Source organism: Glycine soja, chromosome 7 (genome assembly GCF_004193775.1).
Source record: "Glycine soja cultivar W05 chromosome 7, ASM419377v2, whole genome shotgun sequence".
In the NCBI taxonomy this organism is placed as follows: Eukaryota; Viridiplantae; Streptophyta; class Magnoliopsida; order Fabales; family Fabaceae; genus Glycine; species Glycine soja.
In genome coordinates this window covers 20,317,993-20,341,138 of record NC_041008.1, presented here as the reverse complement: position 1 = coordinate 20,341,138, position 23,146 = coordinate 20,317,993, and the positions used below count along the sequence as shown (strand labels likewise).

General features: G+C 34.4%; 2 long non-coding RNA genes and 1 pseudogene across 2 annotated transcripts; 1 reads left to right on the top strand and 2 right to left on the bottom strand.

Annotated features, from left to right (window-relative positions):
* Positions 1 to 12,345: 12,345 nt before the first annotated feature.
* Positions 12,346 to 12,800, bottom strand: LOC114418716. The gene is made up of 3 exons (XR_003668085.1): positions 12,705 to 12,800; positions 12,457 to 12,624; positions 12,346 to 12,384 (listed from the first exon to the last, which is right to left on the bottom strand). It is a non-coding gene; the product is annotated as an uncharacterized LOC114418716 (long non-coding RNA).
* Positions 12,801 to 17,372: 4,572 nt separating this feature from the next.
* On the top strand, positions 17,373 to 18,143 carry LOC114417797. Its single transcript, XR_003667926.1, has 2 exons — positions 17,373 to 17,482; positions 17,663 to 18,143. It is a non-coding gene; the product is annotated as an uncharacterized LOC114417797 (long non-coding RNA).
* A 1,052-nt stretch (positions 18,144 to 19,195) lies between these two features.
* Positions 19,196 to 21,650, bottom strand: LOC114420499 (annotated as a pseudogene).
* Positions 21,651 to 23,146: the final 1,496 nt, after the last annotated feature.

The following is a 23,146-nucleotide window of genomic DNA, read 5'->3' as shown; positions in this document are numbered from 1 at the left end:
ATGACCAATTTAAAAATACATAACAAAATAAAAAATTTAAACACGTACATAAATTTAACAAAAAAAAACTTAAAATACGACCTAAAATACTCTACAAATAATAAAATTAAAAATTAAATACCTACACATATTTAAATAAATGATCAAATTAAAATAAATAACAAAATTTAAAATTTAAAATTTAAACACGTACATAAATTTAACACAAAAAAAATTAAAATACAACCTAAAATACTCTACAAATAAGAAAATTAAAAATAAACAAACCAACATAAATTTAAATAAATGACCAAATTAAAATACTTACATAACAAAATTATAAAAAAAATGTACATAAATTTAACACAACAAAACTTAATTTGCTAATTAAAATACTCTACAAATAAAAAAATTAAATATTAAAATAGCTACATAAATTTAAATAAATGACCATACTTTTTTTCCAATTATTAAAATTTAAATTAAATAACATATATTATACACAAAAAAATGTCATTAAATCAAAAAATTACCATGGAATCAAAAATTTAAACAACGTACATGTATAAAATTAATAACATATCATATATTTCAATAAAAACTATAAATAAATCAATTAAATAATATTCACTGTCTAACTAAAACTACAAATACCATATATAAAATACAAATAATATCATACAAATCTAATAAATCTAAACCAATTAATAATAATATAACAACTAAAATTAACGTACAAATCATTTTATCACAAATAATAACATATAAATTTAAAATCAACTAACCTACAACTAACATACAAAATAATAATATACCAACTCAAATTTGTAACATATACTACTTAAAATTTAAAAGTTCCAGCTAACATCAACTTAAGTTGTCAAGTTATGAAAAACTTACCAATATGAGAAATCAACTAACAGCAACACAAGAGAAACCACTTAGGAGAAGAGAGAGTTACTGTCCTACAAAAATAAACAAACATATCAACTAAAATTAAGTTAACATATATATTTATATAACACAATAAATATTTATTATTCAATAATACTTACAAAAACAAAACGCAAGAACAAACGCTGGGAGAACTTGGAAGAATAACGAAGTGCAAGAAGGCTTGCATGTGCACTCGGGAGCTTCTTCTTTTTATAAGGGAAGGGGGAAAATTTTTTAAACAATGCAAACCGCCAGCCAGGCTGGCGGTTCCTTTGCAAACGAATTCGCCAACCGTACTGGCGATTCTGCTACTGCTGCTGCACCTCCGTCCTGCACCACTGCTGCACCCTGCCCTCCTGCCTCCTGCCTGCGCGCCTACTACCTAGCTGTCAGCCTTAGGAACTCGCCAGTCAAACTGGCAGTTCCCTATGCATGGCCATATCGCTGTTGCAAGGAGCGATTCCTTCAGAATGACCAAACTCGCCAGTGGTACTGGCGGTTTGGGTGCTGCTTGCATGCATGCCACGTAAAGAACAACCCCATCGTGCAAAATGTTTCAAAAGAACCCCATCTGGGGAAATACTTTTTAAAAGTACCCCGGATGGGGAAATTTGCCGGCGAGGGAACCATGACGGTCATGTTGGTGGCGACGACAGTGGCCATGGTGGCATTCACGATATTGGTGGTGATGGTGGTAATGGTAGCAACGATGGTCATGTTGGTGGCGGCAACAGTTGTCATGGTGGCAATCACAGTGTTGGTGGTGGTGGTGGCAGTAGTTGACGGTCATGGTGGTTGTTGTAGTGGTGGCCATGGCAGGTTTGGTGAAAACGATCATGACAATGATGATGGTCATGGTGATGATAGGTTTGAGATATTTTATGATGGTATAAATTAATCTTTAAAATATATATATATTTATTTGATATATCTTATAGAGATTTTATGATTAAATGAGGTTTTAATTTGAATTTAAAATATTTTAATCTTGATCTTTCATTTTAATCCAACGGTTGAGATTAGTCATTTCATTCTCTTATAAGATAGTTATATATATATATATATATATATATATATATATATATATATATATATATATATATATATATATATATATTCATTATCATTATTGTTCTTATTTTACTATGTTGAGTGATATTTGGCTTTAGCATCGGACCCCCTCTTAGTGCTTGGAGAAAGGTTTCCGACATGAGCATGGACACATGGCTCAACACATCAAAGGAGAATTACAATCGTAACCTTAGAAGAGTACATTTTGGCATTGATTGTGGGGCCGAGTGAAAATTTCCTATGGCCTATATGTAATGGTAGCGACAATGAGCCCAGAAAACATGGAAGGGAGTGTTAACCCAGGAGCATTGAGCCTCAATAATGCACAATTCGTGCACATTGAGGACGTGACTGACCACTCGAACGTGACTCAAGAATTGTAGGCTGAGATGGAGGCCATGAAAAAGCGTCACGCGGAGGAAATTAAGACCCTTCGGCAACAACAAGCAACACTCCAGAACCTATGACAGGACCCAACTTGGAGACCATCTCATCAAACAAAAGGAAACCAAGGTATCCTGGACGTACTTAACACCATTTTTATGCCCACGACTTGTGAGGTACATCCAAGGACGATTGGCAAGGGGAGACACCACTTAATTCGATGGTTCGTACCTTAGCAATGACACCCATGGTTGCTGGAACCCGAAGGCACCCCTTCGTTAATGGAATCATGGAAGTTCACCCCCCTCCTTCTTGGAAGCATTTCACAATGGACAAATATGATGGTACCATAGATCCGAATGAGCACTTAAATGTCTATCTTACCCAAGTCAACCTACACACAAGCAATGGCTTTGTTTTATGTTGAATTTTCCTAACTTCTTTGAAGGGCCCGACATTGAGTTGGTTCACAAAATTTCCTCCGTACTCCATTGATTTGTTTGACACCTTGGCAACCCGATTCGGCAATCAGTTGGCTACTAGTTGACCCCATCACTTGACTTCCATGGCACTAGTCAATATCAAGCAAAACAAGAAGAAGCCTCTTTGAACATTCATGGGAAGGTTTAGCAAGGTCACCCTCAATACTAAAGGATTGCACCTTGTTGTTTCCCCACACCACCTAATCACAACCTTAAGACCAGAGCCTTTCTTGAATAGCTTATGTAAGAACCCGACCTCAGATATGGATGAGTTGCACCAAATGGCGGCTAAGTATATGTAGATGAAAGAATTGACTGAGTTACGACATCAGACATAGGTGGAACAAGCTGGTGAGAGGAAGGATACTGATAGAGATGGGAAGAAAATGAAACGAGACTCGTTCAAGGAAAGAGGTCCCTCACAACCAAGGTATTCCTAATATGCGGTCTTGAACACCAATAGCGAATAGGTTCTAGAATAGGCTTTTAGCTTGAAAATCATGCGAGCACCCTTGAAGGCACCTACTCCCCCAATGGTTGATAAGCAGAAACACTATCACTTTCATCAGAACTATGACCATACTACTGAAGAGTGCACAACATTAAAAGATAAGATAAAAGACTTGATCCGAGATGGGCACTTGAAGGATTTTCTTCACAAACCACCAGCTACAAAGAACTCCTATGACCATAGAAGGAACCATGTTAGGACCATAGAAGGGAAGATACCCAACGTGGTTGATATGATAGAAGAGATGACAATCGTGATACAAGGTGAGATAAGTGTCACCAAACCAATCAATTGTTCGGCGAGTCATTTACATGATAGTTGGAAGGTTCACGAGTGATGGTATTACGGCTTCGTCACGCAAGAAACATTTGAGGCTGGTCAGGTCAGTCAATGAAGTGTCCCATAAGAAGCCAAAAGCATGATCCACCACTTTCATAGATGATGATTTCAAAGGCCTAGACCCTATGCAAGAAGACCTCATGGTCATCACAATGGAGGTGGACAATTGCATGGTGATGAAAACACTTATTAATCAAGGGAGCTCGGTTGATATCCTCTATTGGCCAACGTTCCAAAAGTTAGAAATTCCTGAGGCAGAGATCAAACCCTATGATGATCAACCGATTGGCTTTTCAGGGAAAGGGTAGATACTAAGGGATATATCGATCTCTACACTAAGTTTGGTACAGGTAGAGATTACCGGATCGTCAACATCCAGTATATAGTGGTCAATGCTAGCAGTTCCTACAACATCCTATTGGAAAGACCATCTCGTATCGCGTTGAGAGCTATAGTGTCAACACCTCACTTGGCAATGAAGTTTCCATCTATTGAAGAAAGGATTACTATTTTTATTATGCTCAGGGGGTACAAAAATTAAATATCACTTATTAACATACTTTTCAAAGAAGAAATAAGAATATATTAATCATTTTTTTCATAGAGTTATTTCACTAAGATTCTAATAATGTTTTTAAAATCATGTTATTAATAACTTATTATTAGCTTTATAAAAAATAACTTATTCCTTGTTTATTATATTTGATAAAACTCTCAACATTTATAAAAGAAAAAAACATATGTATTAATAGTATAAAATAATTATATTCTCACCCAATCACAAATCATGTAAAATAAGTTTATTGAATTTTAGAATAATTAAAAAGTCATCTAATTAGACAATGATTTTTTATTTGATAACATGCAAAATTATTTTACATTATTGTCACATAACCATTAAACTCCATTTATAATCACACTAACAACTAAAATCATGTTCGGCAGGCTATGTATCAATAATACCCTTATAAGTAAGCAATTGCTTACTATACATGTGGATTTGCTTTCTACACCTTTTTAACCTTCTAGAAAGTCTAATTCATAATATAATTTGTGTTTCAAATTAGTCATTCCAGAATGTAAAGTAATTTTGCAATACGGATTAGCCTTTCTAGAATGTATATTATTACATTCTGTAATGACTAATTTGAAATGCAAATTACATTTTGGATTAGGGTGCATGAAATAAGTATGAAAGAATAGGAAGCAATTGCCTTACATGTATCATAATAACTTTCTAGTGAGTAAAAAAAAAACAAGGTTGATAGATGCACATAACAAAAATATAGCACAAGTTTAACACACTTAACGAGAGTTTATTATTTATTTATGATTATTGAATCACAAATTATTATTTAAATTACTTAAAATAATTATTCTAACTAAATGTTAATAAATTTATTATATATAACAAGTTTGATTAAATAATTGTGTAAAAAAATTTAAAAACATATGCATATAACTTGAACTTGTTTTTGCGTTACTGATTAATTGGCTTTTTTGTGTAATTTAATATTTTTTTCATTTTCGTTCTTGTAAAAATTTTGTTTATAATAATTCTTATAAAATATGTTTTTTATTTTTTGTCGTTAAAGCACCTTAGATAAAAAAATTTTGTTCAAAGCGCTTTTTCTATTATTTAAAGTGTTATCTAGCATACTTTATGGAAGAGAAAAAAACTCATTTTATACAAAATAAAAAAGAAAATTTATAAAAACAAAAATAAAAAAACACTAAATTACATAAAATATATATATATATATATATATATATATATATATATATATATATATATATCTCTAAGAAGTCTTAATTAAATTCTCTATCCCGCTTTTCACGTCTCAATGTAGCGGCCTGCTGGATGTGGAAGGGGCAAGTCAAAATAATACTTTATTGGTCCCATTGTTGGTGAGTTTTTAAAATATATACAGTGTCAACTTTATTGTAAAGAATTTTTGGTAGTAGGATGATGAAATGACATTCTTTTAGAAAACTATAACATGTTTATCTCTATATAAATTTATTCCTCAAGCGTTATTTTTGAGGAAATGGTTCTAGAACAGCCTTTTGGAAGAGAAAGGGAAGAAGTTAAAAAAAAAAAAAAAAAAAAAAAAAAAAAAAAAAAAACAGGTTGAGTGTTGGTATTATCCGAAGTAGGTTCCATGATTGTGGCTGAGTATCTCTTACTTGCCTCATAATATTACTATCATATTAATCTTCTCTTTGAATCTTGAGAGACTCTGAAACCATATCCGAACGATGTACGCGTATGTTATACTATAAATTTGACAATTTTTTTAAAAAAAATTATATAAATGTCAAGAAATTTTCGAAATATGAAAAAAAAAACAAAGTAAAAATGTACAATAAGTTGTTACACATTAAATATTGTAGTTTAAATAATAAAAATATAAATAACTATATATATATATATATATATATATATATATATATATATATATATATATACATATTATTAAACAATATATACACGTACTTACTAAATCTTAACATCATAAATTTATAAATAAATATCATTAAAATAACATGCTATAAAATTAAAATTTTCTTAAACAAGTATAGGCTAAAATAACATACTAAGCTAGATACAAAATGCATACATACTTAATGTTTTACATAAAAAAATAAATATAATTAATAAATATAAAATTTAATGCAAGCATACATTACATAAAATATTTTAAAATGATAAATATAAAAATAATAATCATAATAAAAAGCTACTAGTACTTATAGACTTCTTGTTATAAGCTGAGTGTCGTCACTAAATCATGATTAATATTTAATATTACACTAATTAACGTTCATATAAAATAAAAAGATTATAAAAATAGAAAATAATAAGTAATATTAAAAATATAAATTACATAATTAAATTTAAAAAAAAAACTATAAGATTTAAATGCTTTACTTGACAAATTTCGAACACAGCCCACTCCAAAATTTAAAACAAAAAAACATGATATTCTAGAAAATTAAGAGAAGTTTTAAGGGATATACAAATAGTAAAAAATAGTGGCATTAAGTGTATATATAAGTCATTTTTGAAAATTAAGTCGTTGATAGTTTATATATATATATATATATATATATATATATATATATATATGAAAATTGTTTCCACCGGCTGAACTCTAAAATAGAAGCCCAAAAATAATTTAGTTTGGAAAATGTTGGCTCCAAAATCATCTGGCCTATTTGGCTCAATATTATTCTTATTATTTTTTCTTTTTACTTTTAAAATTCATATAAATAAATATATAAATAATAGATCAATTTGACCCTGCCTATTCAACCAACTTGTTTAGAGATTCAGGCTAACTAGACTAACTTGTTTAGAGAAACAAAACATCAAAAGAAAATAATCCTACGCTTGAGACAAAACACATATTTTACGTAAAATAATTTGATTTTGAAGTCTATTCAAGATAACTTGTCAAGAAAACACAAGCACTTTCAAGGTTACAAAACTTCTAAAAAAAATTAAAATAAAAAGAATTAAAAGGATGTGAAGTCCTTTACGACAACTAAGAATTGAATGTGATAAAACATGATGTGGAAGCAAAGCTTCATGATGAATCAACAATGATTCAAAGGTGTTTTGATGATAACAATGATGACAACAAAAGATGATGACAAAAGTGATGAACAAAAAGCTCAAGTGAATCAAAGAACATCTCAAGAGAATCAAGAACAAGTCAAGAGTTCAAGAATCAAGAAGAATTCAAGACTCAAGAAGAAAGTCTACAAACAAGAATCAAGATTCAAGATTCAAGATTTCAAGAATCAAGAAGAATTCAAGACTCAAGAAGAAAGCCTACAAACAAGAATCAAGATTCAAGATTCAAGATCTCAAGAATCAAGATCAAGATTCAAGACTCAAGATTCAAGAATAAAGAAAGGACTCAATCAAGATAAGTATTAAAAAGTTTTTCAAAACTTTGAATAGCACATGAGTTTTTGACAAAACCTTTATCAAAGAGTTTTTACACTCTGGTAATCGATTACCATATTGTTGTAATCGATTATCAGTAGCAAAATGAGTTTGAAAATGTTTTCAAACTGAATTTACAACGTTCCAAATATTTTCAAAAGGCTGTAATTGATTACAATGTTTTGGTAATCGATTACCAGTGTCCTTGAACGTTGAAATTCAAATTTAAATGTGAAGAGTCACATTGTTTTACTCAAAAGCTTTGTGTAATCGATTACACTTATTTGGTAATCGATTACCAGTGACTGTTTCTGAAAAATCAAAAGATGTAACTCTTCAAAAAGGTTTTGACTTTTTCAAATGGGTTTTAAGTTTTTCTAAAAGTTATAATTCTTCTGAATGGCCTTCTTGACCAGACATGAAGAGTCTATAAAAGCAAGGCTTTGTTTTGCATTTTCAATTAATCTCTTACAATCCTTTACAAGCCTTGAATCTCTTTGAACTTCTTCTTCTTCTTTGTACCAAAAGTTTTGTGAAGTTTTCTGGTTTTCTAAACCTTGAAAACTTGTGTTATTCATCCTTTTTCATTCTCTTCTCCCTTTGCCAAAAAGAATTCGCCAAGGACTAACCGCCTGAATTCTTTTTGTGTCTCTCTTCTCTCTTTTCCAAAAGAACAAGGGACTAACCGCCTGAATTCTTTTGTATCTCCCTTCTCCCTTTTCAAAGAATTCAAAACGACACAGTCTGAGAATTCTTTTGATTCTTCCCATTCCCTAATACAAAAGCGTTCAAAGGTTTAACCGCCTGAGAATTCTTTTGTATCCCCATTCACAATGTATCAAAGGTGTAACAGCCTGAGATCTTTGTCTTAACACATTGGAGGGTACATCCTTTGTGGCACAAGTAGAGGGTACATCTACTTGGGTTTGACTGAGAACAAGAGAGGGTACATCTCTTGTGGATCAGTTCTAGTGGAGGGTACATCCACTAGGTTCAAAGAGAACAAGGGAGGGTACATCCCTTGCGGATCTTTGCTTGTAAAAGGTTTTTTACAAGGTTGAAAGAAATCTCAAGGACCGCAGGTCGCTTGGGGACTGGAGGTAGGCATGGGTTGTTGCCGAACCAGTATAAAAACTCTTGTGTGTTTGTTTCCTTCTTCCCTACTCTTTTACTTTCCACTGTGCATTTAATTTTCGCTTTTACTTTCTGTTAAGTTTCTCTTCTACTCCATATTCTCTTAACAACAAAAGTAAAAGCCTTAAAAAAGTAATTTTTAATTGGTAAAGTTTTAGGAATAATTAATTCAACCCCCCCCCCCTTCTTAATTATTCTGAGGCCACTCGATCCAACACATGATAAGTTGATTTAACTTAAAGATGACGGTTGAGAAATGGAGGGGGACAAAATGGAGAGATTTTTTACCAATGAATTATAAACATATTACAGAAGTGAACTTAACACTATTTTTAATCCAAAATCCAAAACCTTATATGTTGTTGAACTTATTTATTTTTATTTCATCTTTACATTTGAATTCCCATAAAGCCAAAAGATTTCTCCAATTACCAAATCTGCCAACAACCTCTCTTCCCACCCAAAAGACCCCTCCACCTGCCAAAAGATTTCTCCAATTATTATCAGACGGCCATTCTCTCATTTCTGCCGCATAGACATCATCCTTATCGTGATATTTGAAATAACCAAGGAAAAGAATATTTTAGATTATCATTTTCAATCCAAACATCATGCAAAAAGCAAACTTGTTCTCCGTTACTAATTAACCTTTCTTATACACTTTGAGAAAACAAAAGACACGACACTTTGTTTTGTTATAGTACTCTTTATCTAGCATATATAGATTCCTACACCATATAGAAGTAGAGGAAGTTGATCAATAAAAATTCAAAACCCTCAATCCAATTGCATTTCCTACTCCATTGTCCCCTTGCATCAACGAGCATAGTAGTCAATCTTCTGCATATCAATCTTCCTGAATTTTGCATAATTATCAAAGAACATATCGTGCAGCCATTGTCGCAACTTCAGCTTAATAAGATTCATCATGTTTTCAACCTTCAAAGTAGCACCATTAAACAAGATAACATTCCTTTGCATCCATATAACCCAAACAACTCTCAAGCCTACATGTTTTCCCCGTCAATCCTCTGGCGCCGATGATGTTGACAGCGAAAAAGGAGTAGAGGCTGAAGTCAACGGCGACGAAGTCAAATAATGATGAGGCCTTCATGACGGAGGATCAAAGAAGGAGGCCTCACAGTACAAGAAAATTGAATTGATCAGTGAAACCCCCACCCTCACAGTGGAACGAGACCTTCCCTCTTTATTATTTATCTCTTGAATGTGAAAACTCTAACACACACCACCAGCATTGTCGTCGCACTCATCCCCTCCAACAAACTCCCCCCACCCACCCACCCACACACACACCGCGTTCACGGCATCGGCATGAGCGATTGCAATGAGAAGTATCACGCGTTCCAAACCTTAATAATTTCATCACACAACACAACCTACGCTTCTCGTCGAGGTTTAGACTCAAAGGTTGATGACGGATCATTTTTTGGTTTTGAAGGAATCAAAGAGAGAAAAGGGGTTTGGGTTTATGGAATCGTTTGCTCGGAGGATAGAGATCCGTCGTCAGAAAAAACTTTAATTTACAGAATGATATTTTCTTAGGACACGCAAACTTGCCAGATTTGGACGCCAGTGAGAAGATTCCAAAGGCAGAGGTAGTGGGTGGTTGAAACTGTGAAAGGTGGGTAGGGTCTCCGGAAATATCCATGGATTAACGTGGCATGTACATCTGAAAATAGGTGGCATTGTTTTTTAAAATCACTTACTCACTTACAAGTTATTCTCACTGTGGACTATAAAAGGTTCGAGTCACCCATTAACAAACTCATATATCGTACCACCTAAAAAAAACTTTCGCACATTGAAAGATCTATGCAACTTTCCCACTGTAGAACTTGATCAGTTCTATTTCTGATGATTTAGATAATGCCTTTCTAAATCGATTCTATAATTGGTCCAGATAATACTTAATTTCTATATTAAGATTGGTCGATTCTACATCTCTCCTAGACTAATCTAAATGTAAAAAACAAGTAATCTTAAAAGTCTTTTTAGTTTGCACCAATGACGCATGCAGTCATAAAAGAAATTGATACACAACTTATTCGCTAGTTAATTAGGTTACTTTTTCACAAATCCCCACTATTAGAAAATACACTATCAACATCGGTTATTTATGGCATTCTACATTGGTTTTCAAACCGATGTTGAAAGTACCGATGTTGAATGTATTATTGTTAACATCGGTTTTGAAAAACCGATATTAACATAAAAATGCTAACATCAGTTTTCTAAATAACCAATGTTATATAGAAAGAACTACAGCAAAATAAATGTATGCATGATGAACGTTGATATCGATTTTCTAGAAAAATCGATGTTAATGTAATATATTAACATCGGTTTTCTATAAAAAAATAGATGTTAACTAATATATTAACATCGATTTTTCATGTATAACCGATGTGAATGTCCATCATTTATACACATATTTTGTTGTAGTTAGTTATATATAACATCGGTTATTTATAAATAACTGATGTTAACGTTTGTATATTAACATCAGTTATTTATAAATAACCGATGTTAACGTTTGTACATTAACATCGGTTATGTATATATAACTGATGTTATTAGAAATAACCAACATCAGTTTTTTGAAAAACCGATGTTAAGGTGCATGTTGACATCGATTTTTCAAAATAACCGATGTTGTTTACTATATTAACATCGGTTTTTGTTAATAACCGATGTTGTTTTCAAGTTTTTTATATATAAACTTTTTGTTTTTACAATAAACCCAAAATTGTACCTGTAAAATGCAATTTCAGACCCAATTCACAGCTAATAAACATTTTATTATGCTTTCAAGCAGTTTTAATCACAATAAACATTGACTAATTGATTTATTATGAACAACTATCAACAAATGAATTCAATGTTCAAATTACATAGGAAATGTCTAAAATGTTAAACCAAAGTAAACTAAGCTAAACTTAATGTCCTTAAATCCTAGCTCTGAGCTATAACTCAGAGATAATATTGTGCCCACTGGATCCGCAGCGCCTTTAATCTCTCTGGCTCCAATGGTCTAGGATCGTTAAAATACTGCATCATGAAATAAATGATAATAAGTTAATAATGTAATACAAATTATAAAAAAATCGAATTTGTTTGAAATAAACGTACCGCTTCCTAGTTATTCCTTAAACTTCCTAAAATAATGGTGGACATCCAGTGCATGACATAATAGCCGCACTCAGTACTTCCTTTTTGTCTATTACACTAAATACACAATGAAATTTGGATATTAATTAAACAATTAGTGTACAGACACATAAGAAGTATATATAAGTGAAAGTTTTATGTAAATGGCGTACCTTGACGACAATCCACCTAGCAGGAGCCTTTGATTTAGGCTGTGGAGCATCATCAAGACCTTTTAAAGCACTGTTCCAGGCGAGTAACAATTAAAAAGTGGTATTGTTGAGGTATTTGAATGCAAATGCTTTGAAAAGAACATTGACCTATTAATGATCCCCTTAAGGTAGTTGTATGACCTGTTATGCAATGAACAAAACCAGACAACTAGGTGTTCCTTGGGCACGATGACCACCATCTGCCAGTGTCCGCTGTAGTAGGGACGAATATGGGTTGGTATATTAGTAAACATTAATTAAATTCAGTTATTTTGTGTGACTTACCCATTCAGGTAGGCTCCAAGGTAGACATCGTGTTTTGAACTCTGCATCCAACTCTTTATGTAACTTTTAGTCTCAAACTGCGATTGTCCAGACCTCTAAATGGACTATGGCTCAAGGAATCCATAGATATCAGAATTCGCAACTCACATACTTGTTTCAGTCATATGCCTGTTTATGTTAATTCAAAGTTAAATATTTGAATAGAAAGCAACAACTTAGGTAATTAAAAGTAATCTAAAATGACTTACAGAATCCAAAACTATAACACGGATATACTGAGACATTGACCACCGTGTGCGATTTCAGAGAGGTCTTTGTGCTTTATGTAGAGCGGGAAGTCTGGATTAAAGACCCCAAACACGGTGGCATCCCATGTAACCTGGTAACGCCTCAAGAAAAGCTCTGGGACGGTCAATGTCATCAGATAAAGCGGATCATCGACCTCCAGATCCAGCTTTTGAGGTGGTTTTGCCAGAGACACAGCTGCATGTTCATGAAACAAAGTTAAATGGCCTAAATTGAGGCACGCTGGATGAATTAATTCAAAAAGAAGAAACATATAGTAAGAGTAAAGTACCTGTTGTGATAAAGATTTGACCAAATGTGTCGGCCAAGCAAGGAAGGTGTGAATTGCCTACCCCACTAAGGAAACCTCATTAGTGGGTATAGGAACTAGAGCATCTGGATTTTTAACCTCCTCCACACCCACCTTTACTTGGCCAGGCAACAAAGGAGTGTTATGAACAACAGTGGATCCCACATAAACTCTCCCCAGGGCAACCGAGAGGGCAGGATTTTCTTCGATGTACAAGCCGCACCAATCTAAGTCACCCGTCTCAGGATCGTTTCCTGAGGGATCAACACAACTCCCATTTGTGCTTACTTTAGGACCTGAGGGACCAACCAGAGGCTCCGGAGGCAGTGCAAGTCCCTGAGATTGCATCTGGGACTGAAATTGGGACTGCATCTGGCTGAACGATGCCATGAGTTGCTGAGTCACTTTTTCTGTGATCGACTCCTCTAGTTGGTCCCTGATATGTTGGGTCAGCTACTGCAATTCTTCAAGAGCCAGTGAGGAAGAGCTGCGGGACGTCCGTGGAGTCGATCCGAAGTATTGTTTGATGGTGACACCGGCTCCAGCAGCATGGACACGTCCAGGGTGCTCTGGACGTCTAATAGTAGCGGTGAGAATATCCTAACGTCCATGGGGGACAAAGGATCCCTATGTCGCCTGCTCCTCAAAGGAATCCTGCACAGAAAAGAATCATTGCATTTCGAATTGGTCTTCAAGTACACGACATGGCATTTGTGAAATTAATTTCCCAATAATCAAGTATGCACTCAGAGAACAACTTGAAATGCATTGTACCAAAATTTCATCAAATTAATCAAAATAATAATAACCTTAACGAATGAATCTAACATAAAAATACCAGTCTCCCCAAACTATCCAAACGGACAATTCAAGACTCAATACAATGACTAATGCAAACTGTCCGCAAGAATCATTGCATTCAGTCTCAAACGGGAATCTAAGGTTCACTCAGCATGAACAACAATTGTTTATATAGCAAATTACATTAATGACATACAAGAACATACACAATCTAAATTTCAATTACAAACTAAGTGTGTGTGTGTGTGTGTCATGAGGGTGTGTGATGAGGGTGTGTGTGTGTGTGTGTGTGTGATGAGGGTGATGAGGATGTGTGTGTGTGATTAGGGATTGATCACTCTCTTACTAGTAGCAAGCAAAGCATATGGGGGAGAGAAAATGAATGAGAGAAAGCTAAGGGGTATTGGTTTAATATAGGACAAAGTGAGGTTAACTAGGTCGGAAGTGAGGTTGACTAAGTGTGTGTGTGATTAGGGTTTGTGTGTATGTGTCATGAGGGTGTGTGTCTGTGTGCGTGTGTGGGGGGTCATTCGAGGGTAGCAAAGGATCATCATATTCTAAACATCATCAGCCACACCATGCACTCCTATATTGTTGGCATACAGAGATTCCCAGAGAAAGAAACAGCCGCTACAATCGCTAAAATTAGGCCTTACAATCCCTATGCACAAACAACATATTCATCCCCTAAGGTCTTCACGACAACAGCAGATTCATAAAAGGAATTCTTTTATCAACATTTCCCAAGAGGCTGATGTAGATAAAATTGTTACTGCTCATTTCATTCAGAAATTTTAATGTATTTTAGTTTTGATTGTTTTGGGCAGGGAAAACAGCTGAAGAAGGCAATTGGTAATATCGTGTACATAGAAGGCAATTGTTTTGAAGCTGTTGTTACTACTGTTGCTTCATATTTTAAATTATGAGAGTAATTTTTGTTGTTCTATAAGTTGTATTTGGTTTGGACAAACTAGTGTCTATTGTCTTTTTCTCTGCAGGATTCAAGATATGAAGCAGGTTATTAGTAGCTATTATTAAAAGCAGGCTTTAGTTTTTTATGTGCTCTCTATTAGGTTGCTGGTATAAATCATAGACTTCTACAACTATACAATTAATGCTTACAAAAACAATTTCAAAGTATTTTTCGAATCAAATATATAAATACCTGAGTTGGAGGCTTCAACACACTTGACTTTCTAGCAATGAGCGCAGAAGCACGTTTGGAAACAACAATGAGCGCAGGATCAACAATGGCTAAAATCACTCCTAGTGGAATCCAAAAATTAAATGACAATAGGACTTATAATCAATTAACATAGGTAATAAGTGAGGTTGTTATGCATACAGGCACAAGACAATGAGGTTGTTAAGCATACTTGTAATATATGTTTTTAAAATCTACTCCTAGTTGTAAGGGACCTCCTAAGAATAAGAAGAAGGATATGAGGATAATAATTTTATGCTTATCAGTTAACCAACTTCACCATTAATTAAATTTAGCTACATTCTCAAACTTTTGGTAGAGGAGAATTTTCCCACAAGTTGAGACTGGTTTGACCTTTTAAGACAAGAAGCACAAAGCTGAAACTTGCACTTGACTAGGAATAACTCACTAGCGGGTTGGAGTGATTCGAGATTCTTGCCAATGGCTGAATAGAAGCCAGCCAACGCACGATCAAAACAATTTTCGATATCTGTTTGATCTCTTGATGATTGGGATGCCATAAAAGTGGATACAAATGTCTCTCCCCTTTACAGTTCTAGCCTTTAACCTATAGTAATGATAATAGCATTTCAACACAAGCCACTTTCCCCACCATCCATCCACCTATTGGCAAGTACCAACAAATGGTACCTCCATTTTGAGTAATTCCCGGATTTAGAAAATATTGTTATGTTTTCCTGAAGAATTAGAGTAACCATAACTAACTGTGATGAAACCAAACAAAATGGAAGAAGAAAGAGGTGCACAACCCAGTCCGTAATGAGGAAATTTGCATAACCAGAATGGAGAAAATTTTTTAAAATGTTGTAGCACAGAATTAAATTAGCGAGTTTTTCTTCTTTTATAAGAAAATAGCCATGAAACTGCAACAAAATAAGCCTACTTCCTAGCATTTAAAAGGGAAAAATTCAAATGCACCTGAGCTGTTATTGGTAGCCTATGTATGTAGATATTTAAAACAAATAAGAAGGAAATGAATAATTGAATTGAGAGAACAAGAGTGATGAGATGTTCAGATGGATGTGTTAACATGAATGAAAGTTGTTGGTCTTTAGCATAATTAATCAAATTAAGTGTGATGAGGTGTTCAGATGGATGTGTTGGGGGAGTGCCCGTCTTCTACCAATAATTGGATCTTATAAGACTTAGTTTATTTCAGTTTAATTAAGGCACCAATGATGAAACTGAATCTAGTGGAAACCTATCTTTACACGTATGAAAATGAAGGGCATGGGTTCTGAGGCTTGGAAGCATGTTTGGTGTCCCCATTAAGCATCCCAATGTCTTCTGCAAAATAAGCACTTTGAGTGGATTCCAACTCCTCCTCAACCATTTATAAGATTCACAAAGTAGTGGGTTTCCCTTTCACACACCTAACCCTTTGAAAACAACCCATTTAACTAAAAATCAGATCTCTTCCATTTTATAATATATTACTATTTTGAGATTCCACTTTGATGATATTTGATTAAGGTGGGACTCTAACAAATCTGGGTGCCCAGTGGTTTAGTACACCATCTCTTTGTGAGAAAATTAAAGGTTCTATTTTAGTTCAATATCCTAATTAAACAAAGGGTGGGGCTTCCAATTGTTAATAGTAAGGGATCAATGTTGGGAATTAGAGTCTATATCAGCCCTCTGCCGTAATAAGTGCTTCTTTTAATTAGTTTATTAATGTCCCAAATCTTCACTTTATAGCTTTAGGAACTGTCTTAAACATATAATCAACATATTTGGCAATTACTTGACTAAGTTCACAGGAACGAGCTAGTATACAAGTTGGGAGGAACAGGAACGAGCTGGTTTATCTATAGTGAGAATCTGAGACTATTATTGTCATGTACTATATCTATATGACTATATCCCGTTCAATTTTAATTCCCTATATTTGGTAATTACTTGACTAAGTTCACAGCACCTGGACCATGTAGTGGAATAGGGTTGAGGGCAATAATGGAACTTTGAGGGCTTTATGACTCAATGATGGATGTACGCCAGGGTTTGTGCGTGTGTGTATGATGAGTGAGTGTGTGTGTGTGTGTGTGTGTGTGTGTGTGGCATAATACAATAGTGCAATCAGGGTAGGGATTGGCCATGGTGAGCAGCATGATGACTTGTAGCCATGTCCTATACAAAAATTCAAAAGGAAAGATATGCAGTGGCACTTGACTCAAATGGATTTGTGAGTTTCATTAAACAAAATATATTTCAAATTCCAATTTTATTTGCTATCATTGGTTTGGCCTATTTAAGGGCTTGTGGGAATTACTCTTACGATTTTGTTATTGATGATCCAAGTATATACATGGGGCAAGGGATACTGTGGTGCTTTAGGCCATCGGGATGAGATTGAGAAGACAACTCCAGAGTTGTTGACTAGTCTCAAGAATCAATTGGTTGTTCAGGTATTATTATATTATTATATATCTACATCCATAAGCTTGGTCAATCTGTGTTGAGATCAAATGGTTTACAATAAGAAAATGTATTTGGTTTTCTATACCAAGTCTTTATTGTGATGAGACTACATACATAGTCCTATCATATTCATAGTGTAAGCAAGTGCTTTTGTTTCTTACCTGTAGGTCTGTGCAAGGAAGAGGAAAACATTTGTTCTAGTTAATTATGGTTCAGTCTATGGCTTTGGCTCCATGGGATTTGGCAGCCTTGGATTCTTGGATAGAAGGGTATCTGATTAAGTATTGAAACCTAGAATCTTAGATACCTTGAGAGCTCACCATGTTTCTCAAATTAGCACTGGCTTGTACCACACTGTGGTGATCACTAGCAGGGGACAAATATTTGGCTTTGGAGACAATGAAAGAGCACAACTTGGTCATGACACATTAAGAAGCTGCCTTGAGCCCACTCAAATTTTCATTAAAGATACATCTGAAGATGTAGAAAGCACCTGAGGCTCCAAAAGCAATCACCTCTTTTTATTTGTGGTTCTGGTACACCACATTGATCAATACTGTTAAAGTTTACTGTTCTATATTATAGTACATTATAATTATATTGTAGTTATTAAGAATAATAAATAACATGCAACATTGTCACCATTTTCCAATCTCTGGAGGAATCTTCCCAGAGAAAGTGTTTTGCCCTCACAGCACTTACAATTTAAGCTTGAGATTATGATTAAAGGTAGAAGAGGCATGATGGGCAAACAAATCCAGACTGACCCAATTAGGTCCTCTAACATATAGGGTCTGGACACCAAACCAATTATGGATTTTAGTTTGAAAATTCCTTTCTTCTCATAAAAAATAATTAATCTGGTTTAGGTTAGTTCAATTTCGTCAATTGTGAAACAAGAGTTTAAATCGAATATGGACAATCACAAAAAGCATTTGAATTGTGAAAGAAGTCTTATTCCACTTCCACGGGCAATTGCCTTTAGTGGAAAACTCCACCCCACCAATTCACAAAAGTCAAATGTTTACTTAAATTGGCGTATAGTCATATAGTTAATGGAGGGGTTGTTAGGTGATATAGGGTTTAAGTTTTTTTCTCTCTCGTATGGTATTTAATTATAAACTGTATAAAATACAAATTGAATGATAAAATGAAATCAATTATATGTTATTAACAAATTTTAACATAATTAATGAATAACTATATCTCCAAAAAAGATTAATAGATTTTCGTCACGCAACAATTTTGGGTTATTTTGCATTCAACATGGGCGATTGAGATTGCTCAATGCTCATGATAGAGGTTGGAAGAAGTTGTGGCTGAAATGAGTGTCCATGTGTGTGGTGTTTATTGGCAAATCAGAAATAGATAGAAGAACGCAATGGAGTTGACCAAATCTTTAAATTTCAATGTAGGCAAAGGCAGACGGGCGTTGAAGTGTAAGAGGGTGTTAGGCCCAAAGAAAAGAATGGGTCCAGTACAAACCAAAGACTCGTTAGAGAGAAGAAAGTTCCAGAACATTTTAAGGATTTTGTGTTTAAATAATTTATTTTTACTCCTATTTAGAGTCTGACATGAGCTGCATTGTTTCTAGAATCTTCCCAGAGGAATCTTCCCAATATCTCCAAGCTCTCACACTCACTGATTTCAGCAGGTATTGGCCCTGAAAGTGCATTAAAACCTGCCCTTATAACTCTAAGCTACTTCAACTTTCCTATTGATGATGGAATTCTTCCGGTTAAGTTATTGCTATAAATGACCAACTCCTCAAGTGATACTAAATTCCCAAGCTCCTCTGGCACTTCACCAAACATGTAATTTTGACACAAGTAAAGCTTTCTAAGTGTTGTAATTTTCCAAATAGGGGTCAGAAGGGGTCCATGAAGCCTATTTGTGCAAAGGTCCAAAACCTCCAAACCAAAACAGTCAACAAAACCATTAAGAATGGGGGCAGAGATGAAATATTTTGATAAATTCAACTCAAGAAGCTTTGGAAGATTACAGATGGAAGGAGCCAAAGCACCAGACAGATTGAGTTGGTAAATTTTCACTGAATTACCACTCAACCTGTGCAGTACACACCAGTCCACTTATAAGAAGTCAAATCAGAAGAAGAATTCTTGTTAACCCTCTTCATTAACCGAATTCACAAGGACCATAATACCAAGACAAAACAACAGCACCATGTAAACCCCATTTAGGAAGTGGAAACTATTACTACACTCCAATATTTCCATCATTTCTCAGACAAACCAAAACAACATAAGTTGGCTTAATTATTTTGAAGAAGAGACAATATAAGGAAAGGTTTCACATAATCAACAATGAACACGGGACAATTGAGAGAGGAGATTCAAGACAAAGCAGAAGATGACATAATAGGACAAAAAAAAATTAATAGTACCGTGTTGTGAAAGGAAGAGCGAAAAACCAAGCTACTCTTCTCACCAAGCTACTCTTTCTCATAACCAGGAATGACCACACATTTTAGTAGTCTTACTTGGGTTCGTTGGTTTTCTCTGTCTCTCTCTCCTAAGTTTGTATCATGTTTGTTGTGAAATGCTCTTACTCACAAAAATTTAATTGTCTGTTACAAGCTTAAACTTTTTTGACCATGTATTAACAAGGAAAAAGGCTTTGAGTTCAGCAAGTCATCGTAAAATTGATGACGATGATGATAACTTAGACAAGTTTCTTGAGGGGATGTTTTCATGATCTTGGCTAATTTGATTGTGGTAACAAAAGGATTCATCAAGAGTTAAGAAAAACTCCTATTGAGTTCTTGTATTAGAGATACTCTAAAATTGAACTAAGCTAAAATAAACATGTAGTATTTAACTTAAACTTATCATATTTTTTATATTAAATTATCAAATTAAGTAATGCCACATGATATCTTTTTTACATTTACAACAACAAGTTGATATGAGATCTATTTAGAACAAGTTGCAGAATTTCAAGAAAACATTTACAAACATATATATTTGATATGAGATCTTACTAACAAGAATAAAAGCAACAAATTAAAGTAAGATTTGCAACATGAAAATATTCCTCATGAATTTTAACGATAATCTTCTTCCTAGTCGTCTTCTTTCTTGACTACCCTATTGAAGTTGCACATGAAACGTCAAAAATTATGTGAAGGCTCTTGAATTCACTTAAGAAATGCCAATAAGTCAACTATACTTGTATGCTTAGGAGTAAATTATGTGAAGGCTCTTGCGGCACCTTTACTGATCATGGGGAGGGATATTCGCAAGTTTGTTGCTTGTAACAGGCACCTTAACTGATCTTTTCACTCTATGTTTCCTGCAAAGGACGCACAAAACAATTAATTGAATGTGAAAATGAACTTTAATCTTTGAGATAACAGCCATTAATCATCAATGGTTAATAGTGTATATGAGACAGTAACACCAGAACACAGAACGAGGGTGAAGTCAAATGGAATATTCACTTTCTCTTGTGTTGTTGTGAATTCTGATAAGAAAAGTGTGCAGCTCCTAGTAAATGGAATGCACTTCCATTTCCATCCATGTTAGCCACACTTCCGTCTATGCTCAAGGAAGAAATGAAAGACCTAGTAGACGACGACATTGATGGTGTTCAACTATAGTTGTCAAAATTCAAATTTACGACACTATTGTTCCTTCGAAACATTATTTATGCTTCATGTTTCATTTGTTGTTGCTGAAAGAAGTGGTAATGTGTTCATGAAGTTTTTCGGGTAAGGTTTAGAGGGCTTCTCTCATTGGAGCTCAATTCCAAACTAGGTTTTCCCATCATATAGATTGAATTTCTAACTGTTTGACCCAATCCCTGAATTGAATTCTCAGTAAAACTTGTATGAGGAAACTCCAAACATTTTGAATGATGATCGGTTTTGCAAATTTGGTTGTCCAAGAGAATACTTTCAGAAAAAGGGATTTGAAGTTTTTTGTGCTTCCTTACTCTTGCATGACCCAAACCACTATTTAGGAGTGAAACAACTTTCTTGAACCTCACTATAGCCCTTGTAGTTTCCACCATCAAATTCCTACAATGAACTTCATTCCTTGGCTGATACATCATACTCAGAACTCAATGACAGCTCTCAATAGCTGCTCTATTAGCTTCTTCAACATCCTCCATATTACCCTCTATCTAGGGTACAAAAAAAGATAAAAGGAACTAAAAAAAAACCCAACACACAAAGGGACACAAACCTAAGATAAGAACACCAGACTTCCTTCCTGTAAAGAAAATTCTCTTCTTTTTTTTCTACAAAACACAGTGCACATTTGGACCCATGTGGCGGATTAGGATAAAGAGACCCACATAGAGACAAACCCAATTTTCAACAAACAATATCTTATTTCTGGTTCAAGTTTCAAAATTTCAGGTCATGAAAGTGTTAATTATTGAAAATATCCAAAGACCTAGTAGATGTGAGAATTATTAACTGGGTGTTGAAGTGGCCTTCTAATTCTAATACTAATATTAGATAAAAGTGAGCAAAGAAAGCAAAGATTTTTGAAACAAATGTGGCTACTCATAAGAGAAATGGCACCCAGTTTTTCCAGTGAGAAAAAGTAATAGTAAAAGCATACAGGTATAGTCAACAAACTTGTGGATAGTCAATAAACTTCCAGTGAGAAAAAGTAATAGTAAAAGTGCAATATACGTCACAAAATAGCCATAACAAAACTAGACCAACATCATTGGTGAGAAGAGTAGCTTGGGTAGTTTATTGACAATGTGGAGCATCAAAGTGTAACTGAAATCAACAGTTTTGCTAGCTTGAGCATTGGGTTTATGTGGCCTTGTGCTGGGTATGGGATGCACACAGAAAAAAAAAAAAAAAAAGTAGAGACAAATTAATAGAAATAGCAACTTAGCATAAAAAACTATAAAACAAGAACACCCACTCAAACTTAGCATACTTCTACCATCATGCAATAACCACATCACTCCTTCCAAACTTAGCATACTTCTACCATTGTGCACACAGGTACAACAACCCACAAAGTTGACCTACGTACCTCGCGGAGAAAGCTTTGAGCTTTGAGCTTTGAGCACCCACGAGTGTTTCAGCACCCTAGTACCTCGCGGAAAAGTGACAAACACGAACTGTTTCAGCACCCTAGTACCTAGCGGAGGAGTGCATGTAGGGTTTTCTTCGAGCCACAGTTCCAAGAGTAGTGTAGGGTTTTCTTCGATAGGGGGTTCTGTGGGTTCGAACGAGCGATTTTCCGACAGTATTGAAAACAATATGGGACAATGTGGGTGTCAAGCGAGCGGTTTCCGACAGATTTCAGGCGGAGGAGAAAGAGAAGAGCGAGTGCAGGGTTTTTGAGCGCGCGGGTTGTGGAATTTCAACGTTTTAACTTATAAACATAACAACATCGATTTTTTAAGGATAACCAATGTTAACTGAATATAGTTAACATCGGTTTTTATAAAACCGATGTTAACATCAACTAGGTAACATCAGTTTTATAAAAGACCGATGTTAAGATCAACTCCTTAACATCGGTTTTGACAAAACCGATGTTAACTAACATATTCATCTTAACATCATGTTAACATCGGTTATTTAAATAACTGATGTTAACATGAAGTACTTAACATCGATTTTTCTAAAACCGATGTTAAGTATCTCCATTTAT